At 42.6% G+C, this 16,582-nt stretch overlaps 1 long non-coding RNA gene across 2 annotated transcripts in view; it reads right to left on the reverse strand.

Moving 5' to 3' along the window:
• Positions 1 to 8,074: 8,074 nt before the first annotated feature.
• The window catches only part of LOC137642224 (uncharacterized), a 31,946-nt gene continuing 23,438 nt past the window's right edge, over positions 8,075 to 16,582 (reverse strand). For both annotated transcript variants that reach the window (XR_011044706.1, XR_011044707.1), the window contains 2 exons: positions 8,986 to 9,130; positions 8,075 to 8,241 (listed from right to left, as the gene is read on the reverse strand). This is a non-coding gene — a long non-coding RNA (uncharacterized lncRNA). The remainder of the gene's footprint in view (positions 8,242 to 8,985; positions 9,131 to 16,582) is intronic.

Genomic DNA, 16,582 nt, shown 5'->3' on the forward strand with positions numbered 1-16,582 from the left:
GCGGCAGCGAACACAAACTCCCTACATGCTCTCCTAGCCTTCATAAAGGCATCAAGGTCTTTTACTAAGGTAGCCATTTTCATTTTGGCTAAGACCAAGAGCATGTCTGGGGTACTTTGATGGGTTGAACACAACTATGTAGTTTTGTAAGGATAGGGAGGCTGCAAGTCTCTGTCTCTTGTTCATTATACAAGAGAAACCGAGTTTAGGGAGATTTTCGTGAAACTGTCGACTGGCAACATCCGCATCTAGTCTTCCTACTGAAAAGGTTAAGAGGACTTCCTTCCAGTCCTCCTCCTGTCTGGGAAAGGCTAGCGACAGGCTTGCCCTCCTAGAGTACAGGACATGGTCTACCTGCCTCCACTGCCTAAGCAACAGATTTAAATGCCTTCCCCGTAAAGGGGAATGAAACTGAAGTATGAGCAAGAAAGGAAGGATGTCTGTTACCTAGTGTGAATACCTACGACACCGAGTAACCTGCCTTTTTCAGGCTACTTGACAGGCTAGCCTGTGCCTTATCATGGTCGAGAATCATAACCACCTTCGATTCCGTTCCTTTTCTTGACATTGGTTCATACTTCAGTCGAACGAAAATTAGGGAAAGCGTCAAAGCTTGGCCAAAACTGCATTTTGTCCAAAGGAACAGCATCCATCTTCTCCGAGATGTAGAGTTTGCCGTTTAAAATTGGCATCAGCTCTGCAAACCTCCAGGGATTGGTTTTGGAGCATGTCGGAAGGTCTTGATCTATGGGTCACTCGTATGACCCTTGGACAAGTGAAGCTTCACGGGGCTCTATCTTGCATTTCGCTTCCTGCTTTTCATCTTGTTTGCGAAAGTTTTCTGTTAGATTTTTCACTTACGCCCATTCCATCTAAGAGGGGTAGATGGTGAAGATGTCAATGTCAATGGCTCTAGAACCGGCACAGACGGAAACAATTCCGACACGACAATTCTCCCCTTTTTCCCGTGGGGGCTTCCTGCCCTCTGTCCCAAAGGCTATCTGGCCGTCAGGAGATGTGAATCGTGCCTGGGGCACCACTATTTCCTTACTTGCTTTCGGAAATAGATTACGCATCCTATCATTAGGTAGGTATGGTCCCGGAGAGATTTTCTGGAAGCCTCTCACCCAGTTACGTAATTTATTACGAGCTGCATCCCTAGACTATCTACTTGGGATTCTCGAAACCCTCGGATATTAAGGTCCGACATACATTGCAAACCTGCGGGTTCCAATGAAGGGATTTGGAAATAATATTGCAGGGGGCATGAAACCTTCATGTATTATGACTGTATAAACACTATATTGCAGAACGCTGCAACACGTCATCTGGGGTTCTCCTGTAAAGAAAGGAAAGCCAAATGAGTATATAATTGATTGTCTCATTGATAAGCAATATGTAAAAGTCATCATCTAACTAAAAGAGCTTAGGATAGTAAGCTAGAAAGGGATAGTAGAGATACACTTACATATCCCCTGCAAACAAATGCTGTTACCTCCCCTCAGTATTAACTATAAGGAGATTCCTTTATCAAGGGAACTCCAACAAAAGGGTTTTAACCCCTAGGGGTAGAGAAGTGAACAAATCACTGCCCCTTTCTATTCTTAACACTGTGGGGTAAGGATGACTAATTTCTAACCAGAGTATTGAAGGAATTCTATTCCTTCAACACAGGAATGGTACCAGCAGAAGGCCGCACAAGGATACCCAAGATAGTGGTGGAAAAACATAGGCTATTGTATAATATATACTGTAGTTTTCTGTTTGCAGTATGATCTATATTGCAAACAGACTGGCTACTGTATAGCCATACTGTAGTTCTAGCCGGAATATTGCCGGCAAGGTTAGCACCAGGGACAATTCAGTCAACATTGTCGGCTGTGATGGTGGCCGGCAGCTCGTCTGCCACCGGCTGTCGGAAGCTCGCCGGCTATCTGCCTACTAGGTGCTAGGAACTAACTACTGTATAACCATACAGTAGTTTTCTGTTTGCAGTACAGTATATACTATATTGCAAATTACTGGCAATTGTATAATTATATATAATGTAGTTCAGCCACTGTGCTGCCATTATGGCAAGCATCTGACTGTAGGGTCCAGCCGGTATGACACTGACTGGACTTAGGAAGAAATCAAAGAAATTTGTGTATTCCACCCAGCCCGTTTGCTGTGACCTCCCTTACAATATCAAATCAGTTTTCCTGATCAGGTTAACTCAAGGATAAGGGTTCTACCCTTTTACTGTTAGAAGTGTAATACCACCAGGAGAGAAGGATATGGCGCAATGTGCATGGGACCGGCATAGATCATGGCCCAGGGGATCATTAAAAGCAGCGGGGCAGCCATTGGCAGCGCAGCGGACCTTCTGTAAAAGAAAGAAAGACATAAGTCTGGATGTTCCTTGAGAGACTGGTCAGTGAACAGATGAATCAAAAGAAATAAACATTAATTATGTGTGACTAATATGGTAGCTAACAAATTAATATGCTAAAATCCAGTAACCACGTAACATGCAACTATAAACCTCATCGGTAAAATAATGTTAACCCCGGTTCTGAACGTCTGAGTGATCTCTGTTGACACCGGAGATCCGGTGACAAAGGTCCGTCATGGTGAAGTCGTGAACATCAGCGGTAAGATAACATTAACCTCAATGCTGAACGTCTTGTGTTATCTCCGCTGAAGCCGGAGATTCGATGAAAAAGGACCGTAATAATGAAATTGTGATTAATCATTTAAAAGGTGTGTGTGCATCAGGCTGAAGCCGGAGTCTGAGTGCCGGGTTTCATGGTTGCACTCCAAATATCTGACTAGTTCCCAACCCAATGAGTATCCATTATAGCGGAGTATAACTCAAGGCGGTGAACGTTCCGAAGAGATTGGAGCTACGGGTGGCGGCATAAAGCGATCCCAAAATAATGACTCTTACACTAACGGAACCTATTAATATGCTAGCTATATTAACAGTAACCACATCAATAAAACGTAAATACCATCAAACGTAATATCAAACCTGGAGAAGGAGGAGGAGGCAGGAATAACTCGTGATCGTATAAACTGAAAACTGGAAATCCACCTCTCCTTACTCGAGCTTAAGAAAGAAAACGAGAGAAAGGGTAACTCATAACTGTAGTATCAAAAAAAGAGACCTCCATGCTCACGCTCTCATGGTTACATTATAAAGAACCAAAATCACACAATAATATATAAGAATAATGATAAAATTGTAATAACCAAGAACGAAGAATAACTACATCGTAACAAATAAATATAAAAAGATAGTCTAAACCGAGCACATTCCCGAGGCGTGTACGTAAACTATAACAAAGTCAAGAACGTTATTCTTCGTTCGTCCAAATTGGACTTTCTAGCAAAAATATATACCATAGTAAAAACAATAAAATAATGATAATGGTCATAAAACGTAAGTGATATAACCTAGATGACAGAGTACCAGATGGGCAATATTAACTTGAAAAACTATCGAAGCCAACAAGGCCAAAATGGCTGCCGTCACCGAGGAAGGCCAAGCCGCTTCCAAAATTAAAATCCACATACTGGAAAGATGATAAATGCCCGGTACTGAAAAAAAAACTCAAAACAAACCATGGTACTTAACATTGGTAAAGGTAAAGTAGCAGCGTCAGTCATGATGAATCAACGACACTTTAAAAAAAAACACCGAACACAAAAAAATACGACTATGCGGGCAAGTCCAAAACAGAAGGATGACCTAGAGGGCGTGCGTGGTAGGTGTCGGTGGCCTGGTCCAACTGTGTTCTCTAGGGCCTGTTACGGCCCTTCCCTTTGATGGAAGAATTATCTAAATGGAAGAGCCTGTGAATAGTGGTTTTCACACGCCCCTGTTGTATACAGGACACCCACAAGGTGCTCGCGCGAGGGTAGTAACCTCTGCATTCCATGCTTTTATCTATCTATAGTATATTTGGAAGATTTATTAGAAAAGTGTAAAGGAGGACTTCTTTCACCGGGCGTCACAGGTCTCTTCCCAGAAATAGATTTTTCCTTCGTCAAAATCCCTTTATAGGGTAAAAGAAAACCGATTTATAATCAGAATATTGAAGAAATTCTATTCTTTCAATATAGAAATGGTCTTGGCAAACACCTGGCCAAGGATACCCAAATTATATTGGAAATAACTACTAGTATAATATATACAATAGTTTTCTATCTGCAGTATATCCTATACTGCAAATATACTGACTACCTGTATAAACATACTGTACTTCAGCCGGCATAGCTAGCTCTGCCGGCACAGCCAGCATTCTAGCTAATAAGAGAGCGCATGGAGTGAAGGCTACTTAATTACTATAAATGTATACAGTAATTAAGGATGTAAAAGTATAATTTACTACCTTTCTCTAGAAAGAGGGTTCAAATGGAAGGGGAGAATGTAACATTCAGGCTTCCATCCAGCCACAGTACTATCGCTGGCAGAATCCAGCCGGCAGCGCTAGTACAGTCCACGTGCTGCCGACTGAGTCGGCACCTACCTGTGCCGGCCGGAGTAATACCCCGACAACAGAACTTGTGGCCAGCAGTCCAAGGGAGAACTGAAGAACCTAGTGACAGAAGGGACTTCCCACCCACAGCCATCATGGCTACCGGCAGCCATGACTGCTGCCGACAGATGGCATGACTACTAGCATTTTGCACAGCCGCCATAACCGCCGACAGTATGCAAAACACGTGGTTGCTGGCAGTTATCATGGCTGCCTGCAGCTGGCATCGCTGCAGACAGCTGGACAACAGCTGCAGAGAGGGAGTCTAGGCGGCCCCACAACCCACCGGTGATGGCGAGTTTTCAGGATGCCGGCTCAAAGAAAAAGCAATGGCTCTGCCATCATAAAAGAACATAGGGGGAGGGAAAAAGGGTCCTGAATGAGCTGTGGAAGGAGCCGGCAAGTGCCGGTCCTACACCCCCTTAAACTGTTTCAGTATCTGAGCCATCCTAGGCGGCAGGAGAATCATCTATTCTCCAGCCTAGGGTCTGCCAATACAGTTAAGGGGCCGGCAGCAGTGCCGCCGCCTCTCAACAGGGGAGAAATAGAGTTCCAGAGCCGGCATCATCCTAGGCCTCAGTAGTGTAACTACTCCACAGCCTAGGGTCTGCGAGCACAGGACTAATCTACTAGGCCACAGGGAGGAGGTGGTGGCATCATATAACCACTTCAGGTGCGGCCTAGGGAGGGCTAGCCTCCTATGCCGGCAGCGGAATGACTATTCACCCTGCCGGCCGACTGTCAGCAAAAGACTAAATACTCCTAGCTTCTGATCAAATCCAAAAACCTGCCATCTGCGGTTAAGGGAAGAGACAGAAAACTAGGCTAGTCATGCCCGAATGAAAACTCAAGGCACGACCTAAGGCTACACTCAAGAAGGGAGAGAGATTACCCTTAGACTAGTATCTAATATAATAATTCTAGATATCTATCTCTGATGAATTGATAACCAATGCACGAGGGTAACCGGGGTTAATGTCAAACGTATACTATGTTGCCTAGGTTAGGTTATTTAGGCAAGACGAGATCTTACCTAAATGACCGAAATTCTGACAAAGACGATCAACATAGAAAAAGGAAAATTGTGCATATAATATCTTTACAAGTATAAATTGCCTAAATAGCTTCCATAATTAAATTAATGCTATTTAAACCGGGAATGTCGTTCTAACTAAACACATGCCTAACGAACTACAGCTCCCATGGCACCTCTAGTAACAGGCCTAGCTCCTAAACTCAATAAATTTTAATTTCACTGTGAGACTGGAGCTAAATCACACATTGTAAAGATTCAATACTCAACTTTCCAGAGGCTAAAGAAGCTGGAGATTGCATAATAATCCTTGAAAAACTCAAAATTTTCAGATCAACAGGGAACAACGTGTGAAATCGCTACAGAATTAGGAATGTCCGCCATCTTGGATATGGTGCTGTTGTGATACTCGGTAGTAGTATGGGAACTAGGGTAACCTTGATACGGCTCCCCTTCTAATTCTGCCACTTTCCCCCAGAAGCGTAAATGCTATTAGGGGTGCAGAATACCTCCTCTGATATGCGAAATCCTCGAGAGAAAATTTAAGGATATTCGCGCCAGGAGTTAGAATTCTAGAGACCCAAGGGTAAAATTCTCTGGGAATATCACTTTAGTACATATATCCCTTAGGAAGCTACTTATAGGAACTTCCATCAGGACATGGCTTGAGCCCAAAAAATAATATAATCCCCTTTCTTTATACAGTATCAAACTCCAAAAACTACAACCACCATATCCTCTTGTCAACTTTATGCTGGAATAATAGGTTTCTCCATTTATTCTACCTGCTAAAAACATTGACCTACTGGGTTTCTATTATACTAAAACTTCCTACTAACAGGTACCACGTAAGTTAAAGGTTAAAGGGGGTTTACCACCACGTGTTTTTTAGTCTAAAGGTCCAAATTGGAATCTGGTTTTGGAGTTTAGATATTGAATACAGTATTACATTCTCTTACTCTTCAGTCTAAAATGTAAAAAGTATAAGATAATTTTACATGGGTAAGCAAGACCACCATTAATCAAAAAGGCCAGACAAATCGACAAACCAAGGCCATGAATGCTGCCAAGATTCTTTAGGAATGAGATTTGTGTACCACAAGGTGTACTGATGGAACCAACACCCTTTGGAGTCTGCTATGCCTGATGTCCACAATGTATTCAAGTATGATTGAGAAATTTATTGCAAACAAAGTCTACAAGAAAAAAAATGCAAGTAATCAGACATTTTATTCAACCATAATTCTTATGTAAGTATCAGCCTTAGCAACTGCAATAATTGTTGACCAACTGGTCTAGAATTGTTTTTAAAAGAAAGTTGGAATAGGGGATTGCTACAATAATTAACCTAAATTGAAAAAAATTAATCAAAAGATCAACAAAATTAAACTATCAATGAAATATGTAGTATATTAAAAGTAAAACTATCAAACTGCAATTAATTTTTTCTTTAACAATATTATGAACAACAGTTTGGATTCTATAAAAACTTAATTATAGAAAATGTAAATAAAGACTAACATTAAAGTACTAAACCTCAAATTTTTCTAGTTTAAAATGGTTTCAGTGGGGGAAATGGTCTTATGCTGGGCAGCTAATCACATCCTGTAGCAACTTCCCTGTAACCGAGGACTGCTCAACCTAAACTTATGACTATCAAAAGTAACCATTAACTAATATTTAATGCAATGTATTCAGAAAAAAAAATTGTTTTTACCTATCAGTAGTCTGTGGCCATGGAGGTTTCTAATATAGTTCTACCTTAAGCTGACCACACTAAAGGGGTTTCATAGCTACTACACTAACTTTCATCACTAAATCACGCACAAATTTTCTTTACACCCAAAATCTAAGAAATTGGTTAAGCAAATTACTTCTCTCAAAAGTTATTAAATTACACTTAATCTATTTTATAGAATGCTTTACTTCTATAGCCAATTTAAATACTTGTGTACTTTCACTAAAATTACTGATTTTTTTTCACTTGCCTAAGAATTCACCCCAGCCTAAGAATTCACCCCATGTGAGCAATACTGTACTTGTAGTTTTCATAAATTTTTAAAACTAAACTGTAGTTAGCCTTTTAGTTTTATTAAATATAGCATTCAACCTTTATGATTCAGCAGTTATAGAAACCTAAAATTAATTTATAGAGTTGTGGAATATATAACCTGGTGCTGGGGCCTAGGAAGCCATTTGGAAAATACACCACGCAAGAAAGTCGAAGTGTGAAAAGTAAAATGAAAAGATTAGAAATGAAGAGGGAACAAAGGTTAAGTACGACAGTAACTAGAATTAGGGACCCAATGAATGCCGATATATATATTTCCGAAAGATTTAAACATGCCATCTGAGCAGCTCAACTTAATTAGGCTCTGATGAACATTCTCCCATTTTACTTTTACATGATTTATAGCAATCAAATACTGCACCAAGATGAAAATTGCATGTAAACCTACATACACCAACTATACAGGCTAAACTGCAGTAAAATATGAAGGTCAAAGAAAAACAGCAGTTTTAAAGTTAACTTTCTATTGTAAGTATCAAAAAATGTCAAATGGATACATCCTAAGCTTTTCATAAATATTTTAACATTGTATTAGCTCAACTTTGGAAGTTCAAGACTGAAGTGGGAAGATTATTGTTGTATTCATAGTTCTTCCATATGATCAGCATGTGGATCTGCAAATGGGAATAAATATTAACTCCAGAAGTAGAAGAAATATTTTCCAGCAGTTTATCTTTATTTAGAATAAATAACTCCAGCTATTTACTTTTTTCTAATGTCAATTACCCAGTATATGTCCATGTTATTCGTGCACTCATGACCTTCAATTATAGCCAAGTAATAAATTAGTATAGAAGACCTAGTATTCCGAATGTCAAATTATCAAGCCTTGAGCAGAATCTTATATCTTATGTTTGTATTTCAACCAATGTACAAGCCTATTCCATTTACATTAGTAAGTTTGGACTAACTATGCTTAATTGGTTTAAATTCTGCTCCAAATCTATCTTAGTACCAAATTTTTGGTCATTATCTGGTTATTATTACATCTTGTCATAAATTACTGTAAATCTTGGCATAATACACAAGTAAAGCTGCAACCAATGGAGGACAACAAAAAACTAGGATACATTTTACCTGTAAGTAAACCTGCCTACAACAAATGGTATTATCAGTAAGCTTGTTGTTTATAAAGTTCCAGATTTAAATTTCTAATAGTTTCAATGAAAGAAGCAAGGATGCTAAAACACTACAAGCTACATGAGAGTGGTTCAAAGTCCCCCGTAGGGAAGGAGTGCCATCAGTGCACCTTGCACGGTGTACCAGAGAGATTACTTAAGAGGTCTTTGCTCAGCCCCTAACTGCACTTTGTCTACTATACAGTACTGTCTATCAAACTTCACTTCATTCCCACTTACCCGTCTTCCTTGTATCTGTCCAACCTCTTACAGACTTAACTTGGGGACAATATTCTCAAGCCCCAGGTTGGGGGCTACGTAACATTCTAGTTTGCGATTGGATTCCGTCGCAAACAATTCATACACTGCATCCAAATGTTTTAATCTGGAAAGATTCAAAAGCAAAGGAAGGTTAGAAAGGTAAAATCTGAAACTAATGAATAAGCCAGATTAAATAACCTTAGTAATTTGGAAACTAGATAATATTTACATCCAACAAATTGGAGATTAATCAACTGCCTTTAGACTTCCCAGAAACAAAACTCAGGCTGAAAAAAAAAAGTCAAAGTAAAGGGATTTTGACGTAGGAAAAAATCTATTTCTGGGCGAGAGACCTGTGCCACCCAGTGAAATGCTGCTTTTACATCATTTCTAAGGTAAAAACTGCTATGAATTTACCAGAGGAAAAATTGCATAGGAATGCTAGGTTGAACCCAGCTCGCTCACCTTAATAAGGTGTGTATAATACTGGGGTGTGATTAAATCACAACCAGAGGTCTCGCACCATTTAGATATCTCCTGTCAATATCCCCGAAGAGCGAGGTGCCGTTCAACATCCTAGCTCCGATCGCTACTACGAACGATCCCACCCACGCCAGTGACGTCACTCCTATAGCACCCCAGATTGGGGCCCGGTAGGGAGGGACGGGTGGGTTCACAGGGCGGCACAGGTCTCTCACCCAGAAAAAGATTTTTCCTGCGTCAAAATCCCTTTTCTGGGCTCCGACCTGTGCCGCCCAGTGAAATAGTGCCAGAGAATAGGGACCCAACATGGTTAACTACCTGGGGAGAGAATAACACAAAAATAAAAATAAATGGCGAGATTTAATATAAAAAACGGGAGGGATAAGGAATCCCGTAGGTAAGTAATCAACATGGTTATGAATAGTGATACTCAAACTTGGTAAACAATTCAATAAGGTAACCCGTAGGTAAGTATTCAACATAGGTATGAATAGTAATAAATGGCAAACAATCCCATAAAGGGATGATAATAAAATCAAGAAGAAACTGCGGATCCATAACATTCTTAATATTAAATAAAATACAATCAGCGAGGGATTTCAACAGATGAAATAAAAAAAAATTTGTAGAATTGACCACAATGTATAATAAAAATAATACACCATAAGGGTGTATAGCAAAGGACAAAACCAAACCAGGTAGGAACAATAGGAAAGCCAGGCAGGAGGGAAAGAGGATAGAGCAAGACGTTATGATTAGGACTCAGTGCCTTCAGGAGGAAGTACATTCCCAGCTGCTACTGTGGCAAATTTAAGAGCTTCTAAAGGTTTTAGATAGTGGCGTTTAAAAACTTTAGGGGACTTCCAACCCGTATATTTTGTGAGCTCATCAAATTTCATATGATGGAAGAAGTTAATTGAAGTAGCAACAGCTCTAATATCATGGACATGTGGGAATGATTCCGGATTAGCTTGTTTAATAAAATAAAGATTTTGTTGTCCGATTCCTTTAAGGGCAATGGTTCCTCCAATTTCTCTAATAAATAAGGGCCCTGTGGTTGTAGTGGAAGTTCTACTTAAGTAGGATTTCAGGGTGGTAACTGGACACAGGGATGGGTCCCGAGGAAGTGGAACAATCTTCCAGGGAGACCACCAGTTTTGAGGGTCCTCATTTTTAGCTAGGAATACTTTGTTAGGGGAGAGAAGGACTTCACCCGAAGGGAGAAACTCTATATGACCTGGGTCTCTAGACTAGGCCGACAATTCTGAGATTCTGGAGCCAAAGGCGAGGCTCAAAAGAAAAAGTGTTTCTTAATAATGCCATATAGTTACAGGATTCATTCAAAGTGTCAGAGCCTAGCTTTAGGACATCGTTCAAAAACCAAGAAACTGTGCTAGGGCGAGTTGATGGTTTTAGTCTGGCACAGGCTCTCGGAATGGATGAGAAGTATGAGTCCGTCAGGTCAATGTCAAAGCAGACATGGAAGATCTTTTTCAAGGCTGATTTGATCGTAGTAATCATGTTGGCTGCTAGGCCCGATTCAAAGAGTTCTGAAGAATGTCACAGTTAGGTTCATCGTCATTTTCTCAACTTGTGAGTCTCAAAAATTTTGCTAGTTTCTTGACAGCTGAGTCATATTGGCAGAGGGTGGATTCCCTTTTGTCTGATTCCAGGAATACGGTATTCAGAGGGTCGATGTTTGCACCCTTTATAGCTGCGAACTTCATGAAGTCCATAAAGTTAGGGCATTCAGAATCCTTGAGGAAGCTAACACATTGTGAGTTTGTACTAGTGTTAGTACAGGATTGGGTATCCGCCGGGGGCGGAGGCCTAGCTCTAGTGACAAGGGAAACCAGTTGCTCTTGGGCCAGTTGGGGGCTATCAGAGCCACTCGGCCTTTGAAAGATCTGAGCTTGTGCAATACTTTCAGCAGGAGATTTATCGGAGGAAACAAATAGTCTTCCAAATGTTCCAGTCTAGTGACATAGCGTCCATGGCATAAGCCTGAGGGTCCAGGTTGGGGGCTACTTAACATTCTAGTTTGCGATTGGATTCCGTCGCAAACAAGTCCACCTGGAGACCCGGGACCTGAGATAAGATCCACTGGAAGGATCGATTGTCTAGTGACCACTCCGACTCCAGCGGGGTCGTCCGGGAAAGTGCGTCTGCCACCACATTCCGGACTCCCGCCAGGTGGACTGCTGATAGATGCCACTTGTACGATGTCGCCATGGAGAAAATCGCCAACATAACATGGTTTATGTGGGCTGATCTGGAGCCTCCTCTGTTGATGCAGTGGACTATGACTGCGCTGTCGGGGACCAGTCTGATATGGAGATTCCTGGCTGGGCTGAGACGTTTTAGAGTAAGGAATACTGCCATGGCCTCTAGGACATTGATGTGCATTTGTTGAAATATCGGTGACCATAACCCTTGGACTGTGTTGGGAGTAACCTCCCCACCCTGTTAAGGAGGCGTCTTTGTGAACGACGAGTACCGGGGCTGGATATTGCAAGGGAACAGACTTGGAAAGATTCTTGACCTTCGTCCAAGGCTGCAGACTTTTCCTCAAGATTGGGGGAAGACGAGCTCGCCTGTCTCGAGGTTTCTTGGTTGCTCTGGAGCGCCACACTGTTTATGTCATTTAGTTTGTTCTTTAGGACGATGTCTGTTAAGGAGGCTAACTGTAAGGAACCTAGGATTCTTTCCTGGTTCCTCCTGGACGTCAACTTGTCCCTGAGAAACTGTTTCGTGTTCCTCGCTATTTCCTTCCTTTTGGTTTTTGGCAGGCACAACGTATGGGAACTTAGGTCCCATTGTAGCCCCAGCCATTGAAACTTGGTCTCCGGAACCAGGCGGGATTTCTCGAGATTGACCTGAAATCCTAACCGGCGAAGGAAGGAGAGGACCTTGTTCGTTGCCATGTGGCAGTTCCGGACGTTGTTCGACCAGATCAGCCAATCGTCGAGATAAGCCACTATTTGAATCCCCTGGGTTCGAAGTTCCTGAATTACCGTGTCTGCTAATTTGGTGACTATTCTGGGCGCTATGTTGAGCCCGAATGGCATCACCTTTAATGCATAGGCTTGTTTGCCTAGCTTGAAGCCTAGAAAAGGACGAAAATGCCTTGCTATTGGAACGTGATAGTAGGCATCTGTAAGATCTATGGAGGTGGTGACGGCCCCACGGGGAAGTAGGGTCCGCACCTGCGAGACGGTAAGCATGTGGAATTTGTCGCAACGAATGAAGGAGTTTAGACGAGACAGGTCCAGGATAACTCTTAGTTTGTCTGAGCCTTTCTTTGGCACGCTGAATAAGCGACCTTGAAATCTTAAGCGATGTATGCTTTGGATTGCGTTCTTTTGTAACAGATCCTTTGTGAATGAACTTAGCTCTTCCGTTGGGAGTTGGTAGAAACTGTTTGGTGGAGGGGGTCCCTGTATCCAGCTCCACCCAAGCCCTTTGGAAATTATGCTGGAAGCCCAATTGCTGAACTTCCAACAGTCACGAAATTTGTATAGTCTCCCTCCTACCTGCAGATTCTCAATGGCTTAAGGATGATTTGCCGCCTTTGCCTCTGCGGAAAGCCTTGCCTCGGTGGGAACCCCTTCCGCCACCTCGGCTACGAAAGGCACCTCTGGAGCCCGTGGCGCTGGTAGCCTTGGAAAGAACCTTGTGATTCTTAAGTGGGGTTAACCCTGGATAGGTACGCTACTCGGACACCTCTTTAAGGGTATACTCTGTCGCGAGCGACCCAGACTCCAAAAAAAATTCATGAAACAGTTATGCATCAATCAGTAATGTTTGACTTGCTAAAAATACTTCAAAGAATGCTAAAAACTACTGAAAATATAAATGATACCCATCTACAAAATAACTATTTACTGGAAACATATTAAAAATTTAAGTAAACAAAAAAAAAAAAAAAAGACTTAGTCGTAAATATTCATAAAAAATAGAAATATACATACAGTATACACATAAATCCCTCTAGGGACACCTTCTCAGATGGCAAAGCAACAGCATGTAATTGCTGGAAATGAGTTGGACCCATAGAAGCCAAAATCTGAAATGAGAAAAAAAGGGTAACTTTTTTTTGGCCAAAAAAATGTCCAAATTTCATGAATTTTTTTGGGTACCCAAATGAACTAGGAAGAGGCTAATTTTTTTATAGAATAAACTCATATTTTCCTAGAACAGAAATACATAAAATGTGCACTAAGATGTAATTTACTGTTATAACAGGGGCGAAATCTAAAGGTCATTTTTGACGGCCTAGTTTCACAATGTAAATTTCTTATGAAAATCATTGTATCTCCTATAAAATATGATATTTATGCATTAAAATATAACAAAATATCACGAATTCTATACAGAACAAGAATATATAGAGATATGCCAACTTACCTTTCGGGTATGTCAACAAAATGGCCGCAGACCGCAACAACTCTTACAGCCCATCTACCACTTGAAATGAAGAATGGGGTTGCAAGCTCCATATCGTCAACATCTCTTTTTAACTCCATTAGAAGTGTGTTATGACGTCCATGCCGAGGGAATACTGCCTGCTGGCCATTATTGAAGATAAATTCAAAATATAGAAAAAAAATCAAACTTTCAAAAAATAAACAAAAGTCAGAAATTAGCATCTGAGGGAAAATGGACCTCATGGCAATATATGGCATCTAAGCCAAAACCAATGTCATGCAAGTGGTAGACACACCATCCACCCACACTTTCAAACTATAAAGAACCAAACAAGTATCAACACTGTTCGAATGAAGGAGTTTAGACGAGACAGGTCCAGGATTACTCTGAGTTTGTCTGAGCCTTTCTTTGGCACGCTGAATAAGTGACCTTGAAATCTTAAGCGATGTATGCTTTGGATTGCATTCTTTTGTAACAGATCCTTTGTGAATGAACCAAGCTCTTCCGTTGGGAGTTGGTAGAAACCGTTTAGTGGAGGGGGTCCCAGTATCCAGCTCCACCCCAGACCTTTGGAAATTATGCTGGAAGCCCAATTGCTGAACTTCCAACAGTCACGAAATTTGTATAGTCTCCCTCCTACCTGCAGATTCTCAATGGCTTAAGGATGATTTGCCGCCTTTGCCTCTGCGGAAAGCCTTGCCTCGGTGGGAACCCCTTCCGCCACCTCTGCTATGAAAGGCACCTCTGGAGCCCCTATGGCGCTGGTAGCCTTGGAAAGAACCTTGTGATTCGTAAGTGGGGTTAAAGGCGGGGGAGGCAGCAAACGAAGTCGATGCGACTTGTGTCTGAGGGACCAACACATACTGTTGTTGGGGTTGTCCCTTAGAGGTAGAAGGCTGGGAACCTTGTGAAACAGGGACAGATTGAACCAGGACAGGTTGTACCATTTGGAGAGGCTGTCTGAACTGCGAGGAGTGGAAGGGCCTCAACCTCTTCCTGCCTCGGGCTGGGGTACCAGTTGGTTCGTATTTCCTCTTGGGGACTAGGCCCCACCTTACCTTGACGCTTTGGTTAACTCTAGCTGCCTCACTGAGAACAGTGTTAACTAGGTCCTCCGGGAAGAGGTCCGGACCCCGGACCGGGGCTTTGATGAGCCTATTGGGTTCGTGTTGAATAGTAGCCTCCGACAATACATGTCGTCGGCAACGGAATCTGGCATTATGGAAATCATAAGCATCGACTAACAGTTTGCAAGAGGGATTTCGTGAGGACCTTAAAGAGGTTCCTCATTGTAAATGGCAACGGTCATTTCGGATAGAGCTGCAGAGTTAATGGACCTACTGAGCCTACACTGGGTCTCAAACTATTCTGATTAGGGACTCCCGTAACTTGGGGAGGCGTTCACTAAACTCTGTCGAGGCACAGTCTGGGCTCAGTTTGCCTGTCGTGAAGGTAGCCGGGGCGTTCCGCCAGCATTCATGATCACCTGGGAAGAGAAGGGAAGTCAAGTCCATCTCTCGAAGCTGAGGTAAGGGCTTCTCCTCCTTGGTAGCCTGATAGGCAATCTCCATGATTTTGGTTGTGCATGGAGTAGGGGTATGCTCGTCGATCACAAACATTGTGTACGAGATCTTGTGGGGTGTGAGCATTGTGTTCACACAAGCCCACTCTTTAAAGGCGCGGATCAAGACAGACTGGGCCTGCTCCTTGGGGAAGATCAGTGTCTCCTTAGGGACTTTATCTAGGCGGATCAGAGCCTCATCAGTCAAGCGGGCGAAGCCGGGAAAGGGAAATTGGTGACCCGGCGGGTAAAACTAAGTCTTCAATCGGTCGAGTTCCGAAACCTTCGATGGACAACATGCCATCCGAGATGGGGGCATGTAGAGCTAACCTCCAAGGGTTACTCTTGGTAAACGGTGGGAGCTTAGAAGCGTCGGGGATGGCATATTGCTGCTGTTGTGGCAGCCCCGAACGCACGAGTCCCTGAACTAGATTCTCGACGTTGGCAACCCTCTCTTGCTGCTGCTGCTGCAGTGTCTCAAGGGCACGGCAACGGAGTCTTTAGGGACTCTAGTGGAGGAAGATTTGGTGGACTTCGGTGATTTCGAAGACTTGTGGGTCTTATGCAAAGGCCTGCGGTGAGCCTTAACCCTGGGGGTAATAGGCCTTGAAAAGAAGATTGGGCTGAAGTGGAAGAGAAAGTCCGGCTAAGGAGAGGAATCTCAGCCCGGGACCCACCTGACTCACCTATCTCCCTACCTGTGTCGGGTTCTTCAAGAACCATGGGTTCCACGTCCAAGTTGAGGGTAGCGACGTCTTCAGTTATCGTCCCGCTAGTCTCTTCTTGGTCCGGGGCCAATAGCAGGGATTCGATCCTTTCGATGATGGGGTCCACCAACTCCTTGGGGACCGCAGCCGATGTTTTTGCATGCGGATAAAGGAGGAAACACTACTGCTCCGAGAGGATGTAAGCTGTTTGGCCTTCACGTTTCGGGCGAACCCGTTAATCCAGACCTTGAGGGTCGCCAGAGCTGAAGTCTTAGCAGGCTGGGAGCTCTGAAAGAGAACAGACTATTAGTGAAGGTAAGGAATATTCATGCCTCAGATAAAGGAAGAAGATCAGGAGCTTCTGAAACACGAAGCCATAGTAGAGGGCATACGAGGA

The sequence above is a fragment of the Palaemon carinicauda genome, chromosome 6, assembly GCF_036898095.1.
Source record: "Palaemon carinicauda isolate YSFRI2023 chromosome 6, ASM3689809v2, whole genome shotgun sequence".
In the NCBI taxonomy this organism is placed as follows: Eukaryota; Metazoa; Arthropoda; class Malacostraca; order Decapoda; family Palaemonidae; genus Palaemon; species Palaemon carinicauda.